We start from the raw sequence: 9,832 nt of genomic DNA, 5'->3' as shown, positions 1-9,832 counted from the left end.
CTAATGACACATTTCTCAGAACATATCCCTGTCGTTACGTGACACATGATTATATATGTAAAATGAATTATCTTAAAACCACAATTGGTGAGGGCTTACCATCTTCTAGGTATTTTATAGGACGTCTTGGTTAATGATTCTGAACTTGAAAAAAAGAGGAGGGGAAGCTGCATTGGAAGCCGTGGACTTTGTGTGACCTAGGGTAGATCCATATCCTCTTGGGCCTCAGTTTCCCCATCCATGATATCCTGATGCTCTTAGAGGAGGGGAGGGATGCCAGGGTGATAGAGCCTCTGCTGTGATTCCTGTGCCAGCTCCACAGGTGCCGTGGACCCTAGGATCATACCAGGCGCCACTGCGAGCTTTGTCTTTGCGACAGGAGCACTTCTGCCTTCCTGTCTTTGTACAGAGAATTTCCTCCCTCCAGCCCCATGGTGCAAACACATGGCCAGGAACAATTGGAAAATTTGGATTGGACTGGTCTCATTTCCCGCCAATCCTGGCCCTTTCCTTTGACCCAGACCAGAGAAGTAGCCAAGACACCACCCTGGAGAAAACCTTCTCATAGATTGACTGGATGGAACACCTACTGGGCATTTACAAGCTTTGCACGCTTTACTTCCTCTGCCACGGCAGCCTTGACAAATGGCCTCAGCCCATTTTACAGAGAAGGAAACAGAGGCTTATACAGAGAGAGAGACGTTTGTGCAAGGGAAACATTTGTTCAAAGCAACATAGCTGGTAAGTACTGAGCTTCCTGCTCTTCCCACTGGAATCCGCTGCCTGGGAAGAGGCCAGGCTCCTTGCTCAGGCAGAAGCTGGGCAAACTGGGATTGTTGACTTGTTTGGGAATCACCTGCCTTCCTCTCCTGCCTCTCTCATTCTTGTCAGAGCAGCTGAAATGCCACCTCCTCCAGGAAGACTTCCCTCAAACCTCCACCCACTCAACCCAGCAAGTTCACTCCTCTTCTGGGTCCCAGTAGTAGAAACACAGTTTCCAGGAACTGTGAGTAGCTCAGGAGCATGGAAGGAATGAGGCCTTGGGAGTCAGAAGAAAACTTGGTGTTATGGTCTGAATGTTTGTGTCCCCCCCAAAATTCACATGTTGAAATCCTAACCTCCCAGTTGATGATGTTAGGAGGTGGGGCCTTTAGGAAGCCATTAGTTCACAAGAGTGGAGCCCTCATGGATGGGACTAGTGCCCTTATAAAAGAGGCCCAAGAGAGCTAGCTAGCCCCACCCACCTGTGAGGACACAGTGAGAAGGTGCTGTCTTTGAGGAGGTGAGCTTCACGAGACACAGAATCTGCCAGTGCCTCCATCTTGGACTTCCAGCTTCCAGAACTGTAAAAAATAAAATTTCTCTTGTTTGTAAGCCTCCCGGTCTACAGTATTTTGTTTATTTATTTATTTATCATGAAAAAGAAGTTTTTCTTTTTTCTAAAAATTGCACCAAAAGAAAGTGAAGCTCTAGTTGATGCGGGCATGTTGGGTAGGCGTTGGCAGTACTGCCCTTACTACTTGTTCATTGGATGGCAGCGCAACCCCAAGAAAAGGATGCTTGGTATCTTGTTAAAGAAGCCCCAGCAGACTAAGACACCTGGCCTGTCCCTCAAGGGCAGTGGGGAGCCACAGCAGGGCTTTGAGCAGGGTGGGACAAGCAGATGTGATTTAAAAGAAGGTGACTCCAGCTGAAGATGGTCACATCAGAGTGGGGCTGGGTGGAGGCTGCAGCCCACGCTCCTCCCTGTGGGGCCCTAGCGGGAAGGTGTGGCACCAACCCACCTTTCACCTTCTCTCTGCCCCTCCTTCTTCCCACTGTTCCTGTCCCCTGCTCCACTCCGTGGGGCCCAGATGAGCCTGCCATCTGATAAGCTCCAGGGAGTGCCTACTTCGTGGCCTGCCGCTCCTCCCAAAGAGTCTTTAACCGGTTTCCTCTGGAGGTGGTGCTGGAGGGCTGAATGCTGGGCTTGCAGGACAGCATGACCACGGGGCAGTGTGAGAAGAGGAGGGGCCCTGAGTCCCCAGGGGGGCTGGGGGCAGGCCAGGGGGTGCCTGGGAAGCCCGGGGAGAGTCCTGAAACAGCTACTCCTGGCTGACTCAGACCCTCCTGCCCTTCTTATCAGGCCTGAGGGGCGATAACTGGGCAGTTCCTGGACTGTGGGTTCTAGGCCTTTGTCTGGGGCCGCCAGGAAGTGACTTGTGGGTTTTGCCATGGCTTAAGGAATGGGCTGATTCACCGGGGTGGGGGGGCTGGGCATGCCTGGGGGAGCCTGCATGCACCGGGCCCTGGCTGCCACCCAGCACCGACAGGCCAGCGGAGGGGGCCCCGGCGGGAGTGTGTCCAGCCTCCCACTCGCCTCCCGACAGCCTGCCACAGGGGAGGATTTCTCACCCTACTAGCTTAAGACAGGAGGGGTGGCCCAGGGTGTCTCCTCTTTATTTACTTTTCAAGCAGAAGATATTTCCAGAATATTCTTCTTATCCCCCAAAAGTATTAACTGCTTGCTGAGGGGCAGACACTTGAATGAGTGCTTTGCCTGTACTATTTCCTTTAACCTTCAACCTGGGGGTTGGTGCTATCACTGTCCACATTTTGCAGATGAGGAAACTGAAGCTCAGGGAGAGGAAGAGAATCGCTCCAGTTCACTCGGCTAGGAAGCAGCAGCCCTGAATTCAAGCCCAGTCCAAAATCCATAGATCACTCCCTCGAAAAAACAAGAGACAGTAGGGCAGGGCGGGGCGTGGGCTTCAGGAGTTTGGCGAGTCCCTGGGGAGCCTCGGTAGCTCACACAGGGTCCTCAAAGGAGACCAAAGCAGGCCCGGCCCAGGGGGTTCTACCGGGACGGAAATGGTCCCCGCGCGGCCGCAGCTCCCTCTGTGTGATGAGAGCCTGGGTCAGGTGTTCTCCACAGGCCAGACATGAAGCGAGTAACCCGGCTCTGGCAGGGAGAGGAGGGCGTGGTTCCCAGAGATGAGATAAAAGAACAGGAAATTCCCAGCCCTGTGGGAGGGACCCTATTAGTCAAGACAGAAAAGCAATTCCAAAAAAGGGAAAGTTCTGACTCATGTCACTGAACCATCTGTTGTCAGGACTCTGCTCCCTCAGCACTTACCAGGCCAGCCAGGTGATTCTCTTTATCTGGCCCAAGATGTGCGCTGGATTCCCCTGGCGCATGTCCTAGTGGAAAGAGATCCTCTGGCAGAAAAGTCTCAGGGGAGATTCTGATTGGCTTATTTTGAGTCACCTGCCATCCCTGAACCTATGGCTGTGGTGTGGTGTGGGGAGGGGGCTTGCTGATTGGCCAAGCCAGCATCACCTGCCCTTCTGCTGACCGGGTCTTGTTGCATGCAGGGCAGGGACAGCAGCCGACCCTCAAAGAACAGGTAGATGGTGGGAGAGGAAGAGGTGACAGCAGGAAAAACCCAGGAGATGCAGCCACTCAGGGGCTAGCTCCTCACTGTCCAGCCTTCCCACACCCAAACTCTGCTGGGCCACCCCAGTCAGGCCAAGGATGCAGGAGGGTTATTTAGCACCAGGAAAGGGTCACTCAGCATCTTAATTTAGGTCAGGGGTTTTTAACGTCAGCACTGCTGATATTTTGGGCCAGATAATTCTTTGCCTTAAGGGGCTGTCCTGTGCACTGTGGGATATCTAGCAGCGTCGCTGGCCTCCTCCCACTACAAGGCAGCGGCATCTTTCCTTGTGACAATCAGAAACGTCTCCAGGGACCACTTACTCAAGGCTTCTTGGGCTTGTGGATTCCCTGTGGGGTGGGGCTGGGATGTCTCCAGACCTTGCCAAATGTCGCTGGCAGGGGCACTGGGAGGGGAGCCAAATCACCCCTGGTTGAGAAGTACCGGTTTAAGTTATCCCAGAGGCGGATGTTGAGACGAGGCTCTCAGGAGGCGTGAGCAGGGGAGTGGGGAAGGGAGGCAGGGAGGGAAGGCAGCTGATGTGAGCCGTTATCCTTGTGGGCAGCTGGGGCTGGATCCTGGGAAACAGTATGGAACGTGCACCTCAGAGTCAACCGGACTGGCAGCAGGGCAGCACCTACCTTGAGAGCCGCTGGGACGGACGGGCACTCGCTCCCGGCAGGGCAGAGCGGCCCTGGCAACTCAGAGGGAGCAGGTGCTGTGGGCTGAAATCAGAGCAGAGGGCACGGAAGCGGGGAGGGCCCGGGGCAGATGGGGAGCACGCTCGTTACCCCAGCAGAGCTTCCTGCCCCTTCTTCCTTGTTCTCCCCCTTCCAGCTGATGTAACCACGCCAGGATCTGCCTCTGAGGAGGGCCTGTGGGCCCACCATCCCCTCAGACCCCTTCCAGGGGCTTCCTTACTCCGAGTCTCCATGTTTGGCATCATCTTTCCCACCACTCCAGCCCCACTGACCCAGGTTAGAATCCTGACCCCACCATGTCCAAGCTGTGTGACCTTACACAGATTTCTTAACCTCTCAGGGCTTGGATTTCTCCTGTATAAAACAGGGCTGATGACACCTGAAATGCGCTTTAGAGGGTGTGATGGTTTGAATGATGGTGTTCCCTCCAAAATTCATGTTGAAACTGAATCCCAATGCAACAGTATTAAGAGGTGAGGCCTTTAGGGGGTGATTAGGCCACGAGGGCTCCGGATTGGTGCCTTATAAAAAGACTTGAGGGAACCAGCCAGGCCCTGTGCCCTTCCACCTTCTGCCGGGAGAGCACATAGCGACAACGCGTCATCTTGGAAGCAGAGAGCAGCCCCCACTAGACACGAAACCTGCCGGGGCCTTAATCTTGGACTGCCCAGCCTCTAGAATTGTGAAAAAATAAATGTCTGTTTTTTATAAATCACCCAATCTAAGGTATTTTGTTACAGCAGCAGAATGGACTAACACAGGGGGTTACGGGGCTTAGGAGAAATCATGCGGTAGACACATAGTATATGTCAGCGGCAATACAGCTAACTAGCTTCACTTCCTTCTTCCTATTAGTGACCATAGAAGTCTGGGGACAAACCTTCTCCCTAGGTTCTCAGACCACAGGGCAGATGTCCTGTCCCCAGAGGGCAGTGGCCATACAGAGGAAACGAAGTTGGTAGACATGGGAGCGCCGGACAGGGAATCAGGAGGCCGGGGTGTTGCCATGGCTGGTGGCAGTGACCAAAGCAGCGGTGCCCCAGCCAGAGGGTGTCACCCTCACCCACCCACACGTTCTCCAGCACAGCCCTTGGAGAGCCGGTGCTGCAGCCTGAGGACACTTGGTTAGGTCTCACTCTACCACCTACCACTGTGTGACCTGGGGCAAGTCCTCCACCTCTCTGGGCTTTTCCCCTTCTGAAAATTGGAGACAATGGGGAGGTTTTTGCCAGAGCTGAACAAGATGATCACAAAATCTGACATATATTAAGAACCCGACAATATGAGGCAGCTCCTACTCTCATCCCTATTTTACAGAGGCTCAGAGAAGATAAACTATCCAAGGTCTGAAAAGGAATCCCCACCTTCTCCCGGGCTCCTGCCAGGCACCTGAGAGTTGACTCTCGGGCCGCCGTGGGCCAGCGCTGTGCCTGCCCAGATCACCAGCGCCCGTTCCCAGAGCTTACCAGCTGCCAGGCCCTGTGCTGAGCGCGGCACTCGCAGGCCTTGCCCCCAGGAATGCTGTGAAGTCAGTACTATTAACACCCCCATTGTAGAGAAGAGGAAACTGAGGCTTGCCCAGGTGAGCCAACGCCACATGCTAATAAATGACTCATCTAGGACTTGAGCCCAGAGCGCATGAGTAATCAGGCAGCATGAATTGACAAGTCCTGGGTCCAGCCCCAGGCAGAGCCCAGCTGAGGAGTTGCTGGTGGCCTTGGCATGGAAAAGCCTTCTCTGTCAGGACAGAGGCTTGGTGGCTGTCCCTGCCCACAGAGTACGCAGCAGCCAGGCTGGATGGCTGCCCTTGGGAGGCTGCAGGCATTGTGTTTCCCTGACTTACAGCCTGCCCAGCTCCGGAGAGGGGCCAGGCCCAAGGTCTGGGTGGTAAGGCCAGCTGGGACATACGGGAGGGCAAAGCAGGTCATGGGTGAGGGTGCCACCTTCTTGTGAAATCTCCCTTCTCTTAGGCAGGCAGTTGCACTACTGGATCCCGGCTGAAGCCCTGGAGGATGTTTCACTGGTTTAAGTCACCACTGTCATGAAGCTCTACTGGATTTCTCTGCTGGTTGAACCCCTCCTCCATCCTGCCCCTGCTAGCCCTTAAGTACCCAGCTTGGTCTGAAAGCCTCTGTGACCAGTACATGGGTTTCTAAGTTACTAGTATGGTGGGAGTAGGGTTCTGCACAACTAAAGTGATCTGGGGGGCCTGGGGCCCTTTTACTGGGATTCCCTATTGCCCTCTGCACAGGGCTCACTCAGCACATAGTACATGTTCAATAAACATGGACAGACTGACAAATCACCCCACCAGGTGTTGTGTGTTTTTGTTTTTCCTTTTTTGAGACAGAGTCTTGCTCTGTTGCCCAGGCGAGGGTGCCATGGCATCAGCCTAGCTCACAACAACCTCAAACTCCTGGGCTCAAGCAATCCTCCTGCCTCAGCCTCGCAAGCAGCTGGGACTGCAGGCTTGCACCACCACACCTGGCTAGTTTTTTTCTATTTTAAGTCACCCAGCTAATATTTTTTCTATTTTTTAGTAGAGACAGGGGATCTCACTCTTGCTCAGGCTGGTCTGGAACTCCTGAGCTCAAATGATCCTCCCACTTCGGCCTCCCAGAGTGCTAGGATTACAGGTGTGAGCCATTGCGCCCAACCTTGTCATGTTTCATTGACTCTAAGATGTTACTGATCGTAACAACACACCATTATTTTATATGCCACTAAGAAAGAACACTGACAGAAAGCTCCTATCACTTAAGACGTTTATTTTTTCTTCATTGAAACAGTTTTTCTTTTTATCATATATATCATCTATGTGTACATAAAAAGAAAGACATGGTGAAATAAGTGAATCAGGACTTTTTTTTTGGCAATGATAATTTCATCCTGACTGTCACGTGGCCAACAGCAATTGTGAGACTTATTGACCCAACTGCAGAAGTGTAATAGGTGGCAAATATGTTTTCCTGACTCCCACACCAAGGTCTCTCCCAATCATTGATCTCTTGAGTGCTGGGGTAAAAAACAAAGTTGCTCCACGAACCAGAAAGTTGGTTGTAAGGGGAGACTTTCAAGGCCACAGGATCAGGTAGGACATGGGCAGGTCCCGTGCTGTCGGCCTGAGGTTCTTTCCATCATTCACAGAAGCGGGCAAGTTTCTAGTGCGTGCTTGTGTCTTCCCGGTTCCTATGCCCTGCCTGGGCCCAGCCCCCAGCCCCAGGGAGGCAGCAGAGTCTGTGGAGCACAGAAGAGCATAGAGCTTACCCTCAGACAGATCAGGGCTCAAGTCCCAACTCAGCCTGTCTCCAGCTACCTGACCTTGGGCAATCGACACTGATTTCAAACAGCCGCCTGTTGTTGCACCTCCCTTTTGCAGTTTCGGCACAACAATTGACCAGCATTCCTTCCTGATAAGAGACCACTGGACCATGGAGCGGTTCTGTCCAGTCTACAGAGGATGCACCGAAGGGGTTTTGTGTCCTCTGCTTCACATTTTGAGGTCAGAGGGCCCAAAACTCCACCCTTGGATCATGCTAACGCCACCGTTTTTTTAGCTTACGACCCATGAAGGGGCATGAAGCTCACCTGTGCATGTGCTTGTTTCTCCTTTTATAAATATCCATGACTCCTATACCTTGTGTTTTTTTTGTTGTTGTTGTTGTTTTTTGAGACAGAGTCTCGCTCTGTTGGCTGGGCTAGAGTGCCGTGGCGTCGTCCTAGCTCACAGCAACCTCAAACTCCCGGGCTCAAATGATCCTCCTGCCTCAGCCTCCCGAGTAGCTGGGACTACAGGCATGCGCCACCATGCCCGGCTAATTTTTTCTATATATGTTTAGTTGTCCAGCTAATTTCTTTCTATTTTTAGTAGAGACGGGGTCTCGCTCTTGCTCAGGCTGGTCTCGAACTCCTGAGCTCAAACGATCCGCCCGCCTCGGCCTCCCAAGTGCTAGAATTACAGGCATGAGCTACCACTCCCGGCCTCATCTTTTTGATAAAACAACCAGTCAAACAAAGTTGTTCATAGAATACTGTATCTATCTGGGGTGATTTGGGGCAGTGGTGGGAGTGTGCAGAATAGCCATGCAAAGTCTGCAAAAACCTTAAAATTGGGGACAGATTGGTCTCAAATGTGGGATGCCACAACGATTGTGGCTAAAACCATCCCCACATCTCTCCAGTCTTAGAGTGTTAAGGTGCCAGACCTGGAGAGGAGGATCCCAGGAAGTCATCCCGTGCAGCCTCCTGACTGTGCGCCAGGCCACACCCCGTCCAGGTGAGTGGGTGACTCACCCCTGCTACTCACTGGAAAGTTAAGTGACTCCATCCTCATCCTGCCTTCCAGGAAAACCAGGCTTTTAGGAAACCCAGGGGCTAGAGCTTGCCTCTTCCTGCCCAGAGTGGGATGTGGAAGGCTCAGAGGAGGGGAGAGGGGCTGGTTTACCCTGACCTCATCACATTCTTGGAGTCAGGGAAGGCTGAGCCACCCCCACTCCCAGCCTCCCAAAGCCTGCTGCTGTGATTCGCGGGCTGGCTGCCAGATGGGATGAGAATGGAGTGGGCCCCAGGGACCTATCTGCCTGCATTTTGGGGGAAAGCAGCACAGACCTAGGTTCAAGTCCCTGCACTACCATGTCCTGTTGGGTGACCCTGAGCAAGTTATTTAAGCTGTGGGAGAGCAGTTCTCATCTGTGAAATGCGGGTAACAATGGTACCTAACTCATAGGGTTGTTTTGGGGATTAAATGAGATACTTTAATCCTATGCATAATTCCTGGGGCATGGCTTTTGTTCAGTAAATATTAGCTACCTGCAAAGCAAAAGTATTTAAGGACAAAGGGCTCTTTTCTTTTTTTTTCTTTTTCTTTTTTAGACTAGTCAAGTGCAGTAGTGAGGCGGGGCGGGGGGGGGGGGGCGGGGAGTAGTAGAACAAGGAGTTCGAGCTGTAACTGACTGTGAACAATCAAGTGAGATAACTCACTACCTTCAGACCAGCCTTCTTTTCTTTTTTGAGACAGAGTCTCGCTCTGTCACCCAGGCTTGAGTGCTGTGGCATCAGCCTAGCTCACACTCCTGGACTCAAGCAATCCTCCTGCCTTGGCCTCCCGACTACAGGCACACACCACCACACCCAGCTAATTTTTTTCTATTTGTAGTAGAGATTGGATCTCGCTCTTGCTCGGGCTGGTCTCAAACTCCTGAGTTCAAGCCATCCTCCCGCCTCTGCCTCCCACAGTGCTAGGATTATGGGCGTCAGCCACCGCACCTGGCCAAAGGGCTCTTTTCTTAGGTGGTGGGGCACGGACCGCCAGTTGTGGAGGGAGGGGGCAGTGTGATGGTGGCCGAAGGCTAGCACAGCTAGTGGGCAAGGATACAGACTTTGAAGCCAGACTCTCTGGGTTCAAATCCTAGCTCCATCTGTTATTAATGGTGTGATGTGGGGCAAGTCACTTAATAACCTTCTGTGTATCTCAGTTTCCCCTCTTACAGTGGGGAAAATAGTAATAGCAGCCTCACAGGGGTATCACGAGAATTAAGTGAGTTCTACATAAAGCTCCTAGATCATTGCCTGGAACATGGTAAGTCCCACATGCGCCCGGGCTACCATCATCTGTATTATGTGTGTCTGTCCAGAGTCCTCATCCATCCCTGGTCATAACAATAGCAACAATACCAGCAGCCACTGTTTATTATCCTCTCACTTACACATGACCTG

The 9,832-nt window shown here is 52.6% G+C and overlaps 1 pseudogene; it reads right to left on the bottom strand.

Annotated features, from left to right (window-relative positions):
• Positions 1 to 1,435: 1,435 nt before the first annotated feature.
• LOC123623701 lies at positions 1,436 to 1,561 on the bottom strand (annotated as a pseudogene).
• Positions 1,562 to 9,832: the final 8,271 nt, after the last annotated feature.

The sequence above is a fragment of the Lemur catta genome, chromosome 18 (assembly GCF_020740605.2).
Source record: "Lemur catta isolate mLemCat1 chromosome 18, mLemCat1.pri, whole genome shotgun sequence".
Taxonomy (NCBI): Eukaryota; Metazoa; Chordata; class Mammalia; order Primates; family Lemuridae; genus Lemur; species Lemur catta.
This window is presented reverse-complemented; position numbering and strand designations above follow the sequence as displayed.